Source organism: Equus asinus, chromosome 19, assembly GCF_041296235.1.
Source record: "Equus asinus isolate D_3611 breed Donkey chromosome 19, EquAss-T2T_v2, whole genome shotgun sequence".
Lineage (NCBI taxonomy): Eukaryota > Metazoa > Chordata > Mammalia > Perissodactyla > Equidae > Equus > Equus asinus.
This window is the reverse complement of record NC_091808.1, coordinates 8,522,567-8,535,439: the sequence shown is the minus strand read 5'-3', so window position 1 is coordinate 8,535,439 and position 12,873 is coordinate 8,522,567. Positions and strand designations below refer to the sequence as shown.

The following is a 12,873-nucleotide window of genomic DNA, read 5'->3' as shown; positions in this document are numbered from 1 at the left end:
GGCGAGATGCCCTTGGGTGGCGGGGCAGCATCAGGCATCAAAACTCAGGCCCCTAGCCCAGGCGCTGTGCTTCCCACCTCAGCTCCTTCAGCACCCAGAGTCCAGGCTGGCCACTGCTGGCTCTCAGGAAATACCGAACAACTCAGGAGAGAAGACGGAGGGTCGCCCACACTGGGGGAGCAGAGGGTTGGGAGTGGCCCTGTCAGAACTCTGCAAATGCTCCTGACCCAAGGGCATGTGCCCCCTAATCCCCACTTTACCCTGGGGAGACAGCTGGGGACTCTGCTGTGAGGGGTGGACCTGCCTTTCTCAGGACCCCTGCCCTGAGTCTCGCTCAGCCACACCCTACCACTTCCCTTCTGCCAGCATAGCTTAAAGTCACAAGGCAGGGGTGGGGTCAGGGTGGCTGCCTGGGGCACTGGGAGGGACAGGGAGCCTTTTACAGACAGGGAGAAGTCCTCCCCTGCTTTCAGCCCAGGCAGCTTGTAGTGCAGCTGGTACCCTGGTGTTCCGTGTCTCCCGACTCCCAGCCTCGCTGTCCTCCCGCCATCCCACAGGCATGCGGGGAGCCTGGGTGCTGTTGCTGCTGCTGGGCCTGAGGTTACGGCTCTCCCTTGGGGTCATCCCAGGTAATCAGGCCCTCCTAGCCTCCCCCGAAACTCAGGGTGCTCCCCCGCAAGGCTGACCCAGCCTCCACTCTCTCCTTGGCCAGTTGAGGAGGAGGACCCGGCCTTCTGGAACCGCCAGGCAGCCCAAGCCCTGGACACCGCTAAGAAGCTGCAGCCCATCCAGACGGCCGCCAAGAACCTCATTATCTTCTTGGGGGACGGTGAGTATGCCAGGCCTGTCCCTCCCAAGTAACCCCCACAACCCGGCCACCCAAGGCAGCTGTGTGGACACAGGTCAGCCTTGGGGACTCAGGCCTGACACGAGGTGCTCCTTCAGGGATGGGGGTGCCCACGGTGACAGCCACTCGGATACTGAAGGCGCAGATGGATGGCAAGCTGGGACCCGAGACGCCCCTGGCCATGGACCACTTCCCCTACCTGGCTCTGTCCAAGGTAAGGGCCCGGGGCCTCAGGGAGCTTCCCTCCAGAGGGGTGGGTGAGTAGGGAGCCAGGCAGGAGGGAAGGCCCCAGAGGGCTGTGCCTGAGTTAGGGGCTGGGACAGTGAGGATGGGCCCCAGGTCCTGAGGCACGATCCAGGTGTCTGCCCCAGACTGGAGCTGAAGGCATCTCTGTCCCCAGACATACAACGTGGACAGACAGGTGCCGGACAGCCAGGCACAGCCACGGCCTACCTGTGCGGGGTCAAGGCCAACTACCAGACCATCGGTGTGAGTGCGGCCGCCCGCTATAACCAGTGCAACACGACGCGTGGCAATGAGGTCACCTCCGTGATGAATCGAGCCAAGAAAGCAGGTGGGTTTGTGGCCGGCATATGGGGCAGGGGCCGGGGAAGGCTCAGAGACCTCAGTGGTCCACCCTCACCTCTGTCACCCACAGGGAAGTCAGTGGGGGTGGTGACCACCAGCAGGGTACAGCATGCATCGCCAGCCGGCACCTACGCGCACACGGTGAACCGCAACTGGTACTCGGACGCTGACATGCCTGCCGAGGCCCTGAAGGAGGGCTGCCAGGACATCGCCACGCAGCTCATCTCCAACATGGACATTGATGTGCGACACAAATGGCAAGGGGGAGGAACGGGGCTGAAGGGATGGGCCCACACTGGCCACAGTCCCAGGCAGCCAACAGCTGAGCCCTGGGGCCCAGCAGGGTCTCCAGGGGCTTGTGGACCATTTAGAATGTATAGCAGGGGACAGACCATTCCCACAGACCTGGGTGGGGAGCTAGGAGATGTCTGAGGAGGGGGCCAAGGCCCGGCCAGGCCCCAAGCCCACCTGCCATAATCCTCTGGCCCCAGGTGATCCTGGGCGGAGGCCGCAAGTACATGTTTCCCAAGGGGACCCCAGACCCTGAGTATCCGAATGATGCCAGCCAGAACGGAACCAGGGTGGACCAGCGGAACCTGGTGCAGGAGTGGCTGGCCAAGTACCAGGTGATGGGGGCTCGTGGGTGCAGGGCTAGCAGGGACAAGGGCAGGGCTGCAGGTCGTAGGGCCACGGGCTGAGGTCTGGTTCTGCCCCTCCCAGGGTGCCCAGTATGTGTGGAACCGCACGGCGCTCATCCAGGCGTCCCAGGACCCCTCTGTGACACATCTCATGGGTAATGACCCCACCCACCCCACCAGCCTGCCCTGGACGCCTGGGTCCTCACATGGCCAAGCCTGCACAGACACGTGGCTGCCATGGACCGTGCCACTCTCCAGCCTGCCCGTCACCCAAATCCCCTTTCCCACAGGCCTCTTTGAGCCAGAGGACATGAAATATGAGGCCCATCGAGACCTCACCCTGGACCCATCCCTGACGGAGATGACCAAGGCGGCCCTGCGTGTGCTGAGCAGGAACCCCAGTGGCTTCTACCTCTTCGTGGAGGGTGAGTGAGTGGCAGCCCCTCCCTGAGCAGAGGGGGGTAGGCAGGCTGGGCATCACCTACCTCCCACATGGGCTCCCTAGGGGGCCGCATCTACCATGGTCACCATGCTGGAACCGCTTACCTGGCACTGACCGAGGCCACCATGTTCGATGATGCCATTGACAAAGCCAGCCAGCTCACAAGTGAGGAGGACACACTGACCCTTGTCACCGCTGACCACTCTCACGTCTTCTCTTTTGGTGGCTACACACTGCGTGGGAGCTCCATTTTAGGTGGGTCCAGGGAGGGTGACAGTTGCTGTTTCCTAAATTATATGGTGCAAATTGCTCTGAGCCTCAGTTTCCTCATCTGCCAATGGGGTCATCACAGCAACTGCCTTGTAGGGTTCTTGAGAGGATTAAGCCAGTGACCAGGCACGAAGTACCTGGTCTCAGCACACAGGGGGCGCTGCACACGCCGTGGTGAGCGCGATCACAGGGCCCCTCTCCCGCAGGGCTGGCCCCCAGCAAGGCCTCCGATGGCAAGGCCTACACCTCCATCCTGTATGGCAATGGCCCAGGCTATGTGCTCAGAGGTGGTTCCCGGCCAGATATCAACGAGAGCCAGAGCAGTGAGTACAGCGTGTCAGCAGTCTGGGGTGGACCACGGTGGGAACTCGAACTCAGTGGGAGGGAGGAAGGAGGCAGCCCACCCTGCCCGCGCTGAGCCCCCACCCTCCGTCCAGTGGACCCCGCGTACAAGCAGCAGGCGGCCGTGCCGCTGTCTTCGGAGACCCACAGTGGCGAGGAGGCGGCGGTGTTCGCGCGCGGCCCGCAGGCGCACCTGGTGCACGGCGTGCAGGAGCAGACCTCGTGGCGCACGTCATGTCCTTCGTCACGTGCCTCGAGCCCTACACGGCCTGCGACCTGTCGCCCCCCGCCACCTCCACCGACAACGTGAGTCCTCGGCCCACAGAGAGCACGCATCTCGGCCCCACCGATGCCGCGCTCCCCGGGCCCGCCGCTGGGCCGCCGTCCCTGCCGCTGCTGGCCGGGCGCTGCTGCTGCTGCTGCTGCTGCTGCTGCTGCTGCTGCTGCTGCTGCTAGTGTCAGCCACCCACTGACCGCCCCACCCACCCCAGGGCCCGGGACCCCATCGCTGGGTCTCCTGCTCACTCCGCCCGGGGTTTCCCTGCACCCGGACCAGCGAATCTCCATCTCCAGGCCCCACCTTGGAGCCCCCACCCGGGCCCTACCGCCTGGCCTTTCCCTGCTGACGGTAAAGGAGCCTCAAGTGGCGCAGCGGCGCCCTGGTCAGCCAGCGGCCGCGCGAGGGCCCGATTGACCTGGTGCCCTGGAGGCCGAGGCGATGGCTTTCCTGCAGCATCCGTGGCCCTCGGCTGCTCTCGATTGCCCGCCCCAACCTCTGCGGCCCAGAAAATCTTCGGATGCACCCTGGGATCCGAGACCTCGGACCCCTGGAATCGCCGGAGAGAGCGGCTTCCTGCACCCCGCCCTGCAGGCGCCTTGCTGGCCCAGGAGGCTGCTCTGGCCAGGATGCCCAGGGGGTGCGGGGGGCGGTGAGTTGAGGACTCAGGCGGGGTGGGGTGGGAGGCCGGCGTTTGACACAAGCCCTCCCTCCGCTCCCCCTCCTAGGGGCCCGGTGGTACCTTTAAACAGAGAGGAGACAGCGACACAGAAAGGGGAGGAGACTTGTCCCGAGTCACTCAGCTACTGAGGTGGTCACACACACACGTCTACTCCTGTGGCCCCCCTGGCCGGTGTCCCCTCCCCGTGTGCCCACTCCAGGCTGGAGATCCAAGGAGCATCCAGAGAAGCCGTGGGCATAGGCCAGGCAGCCCCAGAGCAGGCGGCCCCCTCCCCAAAACCCTCTGGGCTCAGATCTGTGAGCTGAGGGGATCGCCAGCCTCCCAGAGGCTCTGTTCCTCTGAAAGGGACAAAGCAATAATCAAATAAACTGTTCTACAATGTAATACCAGTAGTGATATGTTCTAGAAGAAAAATCATTCCTGTGTGGGGGCACAGAGTGTGTCTGTGAATGAGGGAAAGAGGCAGAGAATTCAGATCAGGCAGTCAGGGAGGGGCCGCCTGAGGAGCAGACAGTTGAACAAAGACAGAAGGAAGTGAGGGCTTGACAGTGCAGAAGGAACAGCCATGCAAAGGCCCTGAGGCAGCAATCAGCATGTGGTATTCCAGGCCAGTCAGTAGCTGCATCAGAGTTGGGCTGGGTGAGGTACAGGAGGTAAAACCTGAGGGATAAGGAGGGACAGGGAGCAGATGGGGGAGGAGCTGGGACGGTTCCAGAGTGTGGAATGTGATCAGAGACTTTGAGCAGGGGCCTGACATGACCTGACTCTTGGAAAATAGCACTCTGGCCACTGAGGGGAGAAGAGTCTATTCTGCTTTGATGGAGGGAGGGGGGCAGAGGTGGGAGCTGGGAACCCAGAGGGGAGGTGCAGATGCCACAGCCGCATCCGGGAACATTCTGGAGCCCCCACTCCAACACGGCTACACTTACCGAGTCTCTCACCCACCCAAAGGGGACGTTTAAAAGGATTCTAGGAAGGGGAAATCAATCATATTTTTCAATAAGTTTTTACAAAGTTACAGATCTATTTGCACAATTACAAAGGTGCCAAAAAGCACCTTGCTCTCACTAGAAATATTAATACAATTGAGTGTGCTTTCTTATTTACTATAGTCTTGATTGAACACTGTTCGAAGGTTACAATTTGAAGGCCTGGCTCTCGGGGCCGTTTATTTCATTCTGGATTTCAGTGGCTGTCACAGACCCATGGGAGCCGACGGCAGAAGGCGTCCTTAGCTGGACTTGATGAACCTTCCTCCGCATTGCTAGCTCCGTCCACCAGTGACACACAGGCTTTTGTTAAAATCTACCTACTATAGTTCTGGCTTCCTGTTGCCGGCTAGTTGCCCTTCCATCATATGGGAAGCTGCTGCTTGTTCACATTTCATAAATGGGTTTGAAACCCAAGGAAATGCTACATGGAAAACTCTATAGGTTTTAAAACAGATTATTCTAGAATTAGTGATGATGGTAGCACAACTTGGAAAGGTCTAAAAACCGCTTAATCGTACACATCAAAACTGTGAATCTTATGCTATATAAATTATACCTAAATTTTAAAAAACACAATTTTTCGTTCCAAGGTTTTTTTTTGTTTTTTAAGATTTTATTTTTCCTTTTTCTCCCCAAAGCCCCCTGGTACATAGTTGTATATTTTAGTTGTGGGTCCTTCTAGTTGCGGCATGTGGGATGCCGTCTCAGCGTGGCCTGACGAGCGGTGCCACGTCCACCCCCAGGATCCCAACCTGCGAAATCCTGGGCCACCAAAGCAGAGCGCGGGAACCTAACCACTCGCCAAGGAACCAGCCCCGCTTCCAAGTTTTTTAAATCTGTAGGTTATGAGGGGTTCTATGGGTCAGATACATTTTTGGCCACAAAATCACCTGTCCAGAAATATTGCCAAACATCCGTTTTAACATCTTTACTTAGACGGGGCTGATGCATGGAAAATACATTTATCTTTTCAAGCTTTTTACAGAGTTCCTACAAATGACAGCTCTTCTCACCTTGAAGACTGCCGGCACCTTGGTGTTTAAGAAGGAGGGAAGTTGGGAAGAAAGAGGGCAGGAGAACTCAGGGCAGCCCTGAAATCCTTTTCCATAAGATGACTCGTCTGTGTGGTCGGCAGAGTTTTCATGCTTCTGCGCAATCTTATTACCAAGTATCAAAAAGCTTCTACTCTATTAGGATATCTTGGTTTTATGGTTAACACCACTGATGGCTCCAACAGCATTTTATGTGCCCTCGAGGCTTCCAGTTCTTTCCTGCAGTGGTTTGACTGGGGATGGGCCAATGAGTGAGCTTTGCAGGTGTTGCTATCTCTGTGCCTTTTCCTCATCCAGAAAAAAGATGCTTCCCAAGTAAGGGTTCCATCGATGGGAGCATCTACATTGTTTTCCCCACATGGCATTGTTTTTATGAAACAAAGCATTTACTGGTGGGAATATATCTTCTCTGCTATATCTTTCCTTTAGAGCCCTTCTCTCTCACACACACACACACACAAAGTGGCTTGTGTATTTCACCATTGAAACAGAATCCAGCAAATACCTTAAGCCGAGATGCGCTGGAACATCTGTACTCTAGCCAACTGTCCAGCAAACCTCCCCCACTGGGCACTCGCTCCAACACTTCCTTCCAGTCCACGGCGCTGCTTTCTCTACGTCTCCCAACAGTATTTGCTGACAAAGAAATGCCTCTCGGTTTGTCGACAGATGATTCTGTTCATTGTTTCTGCCATTTTTACTGCAGCAGAAAGAAGAAGTGTTTGCCTGGTGGTAGGTGTGTTTCTCTTCTGCAATCATGCGAGAAACTTTAAGAGAGCTTTCCAAATATTTATTGTTGCTTAGGGAAATATCAGAAGGTACATGAATGAACAGCGCATAACTTAAGCATCGCCGGGAAAAAATGGCAGGGTTTGTCTTCCTGTTCTGAAAGCTTAGGTTTTAGATGCCTTGTTAACCATGTAGGATTTCCTGTTATTACTGACTGATGGGGTGGGAGTACTTCACACAGATTAGTTTTGTTTTTTTATATTTGAGACTAACTTCTTGTCAGGTCTGTCCCATGGGTGACAACGAGCACAGATCAGGACTGAGTGTCAGAGCTGCCACTTCAGTGGTTCCTCACCTGGGTGTGGCTTATTGGTATTATTTGCAGTTTCTTTACAGGAATCTTTTGTAAGCCACTTGATCCTTTTGGAGAATTACTTTGTTTAAAACTAGATCCTATAATCTGTGAATCCCCTTAGCCAGACACACTAAGCTCTAACACGTCACAATCCACTGGAAGTGGGTGACCCGGGAGGGCGCTGCGTCAACCCCTTGCCTGGAGTACCACATTCTCCTCCCCCAGGTGGGTGGGTGCCAGCTGAGGGGGTGAAGGCAGCAGCATGGAGCTAGATTTTAAATAGAAACAGTGGTGGTTCTCCTCTTATAGTGCCCCTGCCTGCCCCTGGAGGGCGCCCCAGGTCCAGTCCCAGCCAGACCCAGAGCCCCCTGCTCATGGAGCCCCTGGAGCGAGCGTCCCTGCACCAAGCCCGGCAGGCTCAGGAGGCTGACACAGGGAGCATCATGATGGGTAAAAACAGGCAGCAGCCTCTGGGGACCACCAGATGCCAGGCGTGTCCTCGTCCTGACCTTGGGGCTGACGTTACCGTCTGATGCCATCAGCCCCCCTGGTTCCAGAAACAGCTCTCCCCACCTGGTCAGCCTCTGTGTGACAATGCCTCCCCACATCCCTGCCTCCCAGTGGGTGGAGCTTCCAGAAGCCTGTGGGAAGCTGGGCAGGGTTGTAAATTGCACCCCCTGATGAGGGGCCCAGGGCCTGCTTACCGCACTAAACAGAGCTTCAGTGTGTGCTCCCCGGGCACGCAGCCGCAGCCCGACAACAAGCAGCCCCAGCTCCCCTTACATGTCACCTTGCCACTGGGGACGCCCCGTCTGCACCAATGCGCTTGGCTCAGGGCCCGGGAACCAGTGCTGTGTCTCCTGAGCCACCCCTCAGGGAGGAAACAGCCACCCCCTGTTCCCCCGACCAAGAGGGCAGCATCTGCCCTCAATGGGGAGTTTTCCAGATCCTGGTGTCCTGTTCTGGCCCTTTCTTTGCTCAGCAGATTTGCAAGTTCCTCATTATTAGTCACCATGGCCGGGCTCCTAGGTGAGAGGAAATAGCCCCGTTCAGACCTCTCCACCCACGTCCCCAGCAGCAGACCCTGCAACAGTTTGGTCCTGCAGGAAGGTGGGAGGGTTCTTGTTTTTGTTTGTTTGTTTGTTTAATGCAAAGTATAGACAAGGAGAGATGGGGTTTAACAGCACCCTGTGACAGAGGCTTGGGGATCTGAGCTGCCTGCCACCCAGTGAATCAACCTGAGCTGCTGCCAGAGGCCCCTGGATGCTGGGCAGCAGCTGAGGTCGGGGGAGCCAGGCGCCACCTCATCCCCTCCAACCTGATGAGCTCATGCTGGACACCGGCCCGGCTCCCGGGGCTCGCTCAAAGGGACCTGGATCCAGGGGTGGACGGTGTGCCGGTGCAGCCCTCTGGGCACCTCCAGCCCTGCAGGAGGTGGTAGGGAGGGCAGGGAGGAGGAGGCAGCTGGGGGATCCATGGGGTCCCGTTATGTCTGCTACAGCTGCGCACACAGAGGTGAACAGAGCTGGCCACACCCCTTCAGCAGAAGGGGGACCATGGCTAGTGGAACCTGTGGGGCGGGCTGTGAACAAGCAACGGTGAGAACCCCACCCAGGCTGACGAGAAGGAGGCCCCAAAGTGAGCCACGACATGTCCCCTGAACGACATGCTATTGGGACAAAGGCTGGTGATCAGTCAGGAAGGTGAAAACGTCCACCGGGATGAGATCCTGCGGTCAGCCCCAGACCACAGGAAGAGGGGGCAGTGGACAGGGCCCCCACCAGGATGCCAGCAGTGAGTCCAGCTCAGTGTAAGGACTCCGCAGGAAATGCCAGACCACAACTAGCTTTCCAGAAGGGAGAACGTGGGAGTCCCCGCCCTGGCACTTATCCAGGCTGCAGAGGACAGCCGCTCTCAGAGACATGGTGTGGAGGACTCGCCTGCCATGTCCTGCTCAGCGATGTGCCCTCCCAAGCCGGTCCCCTCAGTGAAAAGCAAGGATGCAGACCACGGACTCCTTTGGGGGAGCGGGTTGAGCTTCCTGCGCGTTGCTCTGAAACTCCAGTAAGCCCAGGAAGGAATTGTAAATAGCGTGCTGGGCGGCCTGCGCCGTGCTATAAAATGCTCCCAAGAACCAGCTGGCCTGTCAACTGCTGTGCGACTAGTCCAGAAGGGCTGCCTGGTTTCAAAGCCTAAAGGGTCTCGGTTGCTCCAGAAGCCCCCTCAAACCTCCAGCGGCAAGGGTGGTGATGGAAGTGTCCTGCGCCCCTCGCAAGGGGAGCAGGCAGGGGAAAACGCCATTTCAACAACCGTGGCCCCTTCTGCTTCTGGGGCAGGAGATGGCGAGATTCCACCTGCAAAAACCAGTAGCTCCTCGCAGCCTGGCTCCTCCAGAGGCCCTGGGGACGGGGAAGGGAGGCTGGACTCTCAGGCTCTGCCGGCTGCCCAGTCCTGCTGCAGGTGGCCCCGGGGTACAGCCTCGGGGGACACACGTGCTCGGCCTCTGGAAAGGCTAGATCCAGCAGGGGGAAGGGGAAATTCCTCTTTTAAATAAATCGAGGGAAAGCGGGTTTCTCAAGCCAGTGCTGGGGAGAGGGAGGAGCCCAGCAGGGGGAGGAAAGAGAGAAGGTGGCAGGGAAGGGGCACAAGCAGCTGGACGGGACATGCCCCTCTGGCACCCTCAAACCTCCAGCAAAGTCTCTGAGTCCCCCAGTCTTGTGTAAGTGGCCCCTGTGGTGGGAAGGAATCAGGGTGCTGCCCAGCACGGGGAGCATGGGGTAGGAAAGGGCCAGCCCACCCAAGGGGGCTGGAGGAGAAACCCAGGCCCCTGAGAACCCACCCCCAGAGGTATTTGCATATGGAGGACCCTGGGCTCCCCAACATCTGTGGAATGGGCGCTCAAGCCATTTAGAAATGTTGTATCCAGGACACCTCACAAGCTGGGGCGCTTGGGCCCGGGGTGCTGGGCATCTGGTCAGCATAGAAGCCACTCCATGGGTGGCAGAAAGTCGAATCTGGGTCCACTGAACTGGTTAGAAAGGCCTGGGGCTTGGGGCTGCTCAGTGGCACCAGATGCCCCGTGTCCCTTCCTGGGGGTCCCAGAAATCCCAGGGCCACCAAGACCCATGTCCCCTCTGAGACCCTAGGCAGGGAAGCTTGGTCACAAGCCCACCTGTCCAGCTGGCTTCAAATCCTTCCCAAATCTGTACAGAGCTGGTCCTCACAGGTCCCCTCCCCCACATCCCACTGCCCCCTGCTGGCATCCTGGGCCCTGAGGACTCTGCGTTGGGCTCACACTGCTCAGGCAGCCACTGTGCGGTCCTGCAGGCTGAGGGCAGAGTTGCTCACACGGATCCACCCCAGGGGGATACACCTCTCACATGCCCCACCCCAGGGTCTGCCAATGATGCTCCTGAGGCCCAGAGAGGGTTAATCACTTTCCAAGGTCACCCAGCAGTGACCCCTGGACTCAAGGCTGGGCCTCAAAGCTGTGGATGGCAGAACCAGGGCCCTTGCAGAGGCAGGGAACTGTGAGGCTTCTGCCCGTGGGCACACAGGTGGATGCCTGGAAGCTTAAGTATAGCTGTAAACCATCCGAGCTCTTTAGTTCCCTGCTATTAACTGCTTATCTGAAGATTGCTTTCTGTCATCCCAATGAGCTGTGGCAGAGAATGCCTGCTGTGTGGTGAAGCCGGCCCTCAGGGGATGGATGGAGCTAGACCCACAACAACCTGCTCCACGGCGGCTTCTGGAATCGCTGCATCCCCAGGGGGTGTTTCCGGGATCGCTGCATCCCCACCACGGGAAGGGCCTTCACCACCATGCTCACGCGCCTCACTCAACACAAGGGAAACTGAGGCCAAGCGGGCAACTGTGCTGAGTCTGTTCCCTGCTCCACCTCAGCACAATCACAGTCAGCTCACCCCCAGGGCGACTGCCAGCACAGGGCCCCCCAGACAAGGAAAGGGCCGGCGTTTAGGCCGTGTGCATGGCTTCCTAACAGAGTTTGCTGAGAGCTGACCTGAGGGTAGCATGGACCCCTGGAGCTGGAGAGGACTCAGCAGTCAAGACGTGCCCATCAGCTGACACCAGCAGTGTGACCTTGGGAGGGGCATATGACCCATTTCCCCATCTGTTAAAGGGGCTGTCCCTGTCACTACGTCCACCTCACTGGGCTGCAGTGAGGATGCTGTCGGGGCCTGTCTGGAAAAGCAGTTTGGGAACCAGTGGGTGACACACAATGTCACTGCCGTGCCCTGCTGGGCCACCCTGTGGCTCTGGTCTGAGGCCATGGCTGAGCTTTGCGGGCCCTGTCTCAGCACCAGGACTCCATCCTCTGGATGCTCCCCTTTGCTTGCCTCCCTCTAACCCGTTGGTCTCCCTCAGTTTTCCCCAAAGATCATGAGAAGCCCCACAACCCTAAGGAGCAGTGACATGGCTGCTGTGAGCCCAGCAGGGACCTGTCTGGCTGAGGGGTCTCTGGTGGTCTCCCATCCCGTGGGGCAAACCCTGCCAGCAAGGTGGGTGCTTCCCCACTGGGGCACATGCTGGCCATCAGGCCCCCAGCCAGCCAAGGCACACTGAGCTTCCTGGCCTCTGGCTCCCGATCACCCTCCAGGCCAGGAACCTCGTGTCCTCTCCCAGGGCCCCTCGGCCCACCTTCCCCCACATGCCCAATCCCCACCGGCCCCCTCAGCTGTGCACAGACTGAGGGGGAGTGCTTGGCACCAGGAGCGTCCGGGCTTCACTGTACTTCCCACAGTAGAACAGAAGTGACCCCATCGGCCTGCTGGAAGCTCACCCCACAGGCCCCCCCCAACCCCATGGCCTCCCCAAGGAGGAGGGTCAGTCTTGGGTGGAGATGGGAGACTTGGGGAACCGGGCAAGAGGGCTGGGTCTGGGAGTCCGATTCCAGCCAGGATCCAGAGGGACACGGTGGGGTGTGGGGTCCAGAGGGTCCTGGACACCGGGTCCCCCCACCAGGTGGATGGCAGGTTAAGGATGGTCTTTTTGCCCCAGCAGCTCCAGGGACTTGGTATGTATGTGCCCAGCCCAGGGGAAAAGGGGCTTGAAAGGAAAGCCAGGCAGGTCCACAAACTCAGCGCCTCCACGGGGAGCCTTGACAGGCAGCTCCGAGCAGGGCTCCATGCCCCCAAGAGACGACCGAGGGCCCTGCAGTTCCCCCCAGTGAAGAGCCCCTGCCCTCAGGGGACTCAGCTGCTCTGTGGGGTCCTTCTCTGTTCCTGCCTCTTCTCCAGAGAGCCCTCCCGGGGCCACGCCATGGCCCACCCTCCGCTCTGGCTCAATCGGCTGTGGCAGGTGCATTTTCTCTCACTCCCTGAGGTTGGTGTGCCCGAGGCTCAGATGACAGGGACTTTTTAAATGTCACTCAAGGCTGGGAGGGGGACAGACGTTCTCTGAGAATAACGACAGGATTGGGCAGGACTGGGAAGGACTTGGGGGGATGGGGGAAGGGGTGGTTGGTAGAAAAGACAGAAGAGACCCCCTCGGGGAGGCGGGACAGAGGAGGCCCAGCCAAGGCTACCAGAAGGGGACAAGAAGGTCTTCTCTAGGGTCCTGGTTGTGCTAAGGGCCTGAGCCTCCCCCAGAGGGTTCTTTCCAGCCCTACCTGCTCTGGGGGCCCCTGAATAGGCTGAGG

The 12,873-nt window shown here is 58.6% G+C and overlaps 1 pseudogene; it reads left to right on the top strand.

Moving 5' to 3' along the window:
• The first annotated feature begins 418 nt into the window (after nucleotides 1-418).
• Nucleotides 419-4,036, top strand: LOC123278409 (intestinal-type alkaline phosphatase-like; annotated as a pseudogene).
• Nucleotides 4,037-12,873: the final 8,837 nt, after the last annotated feature.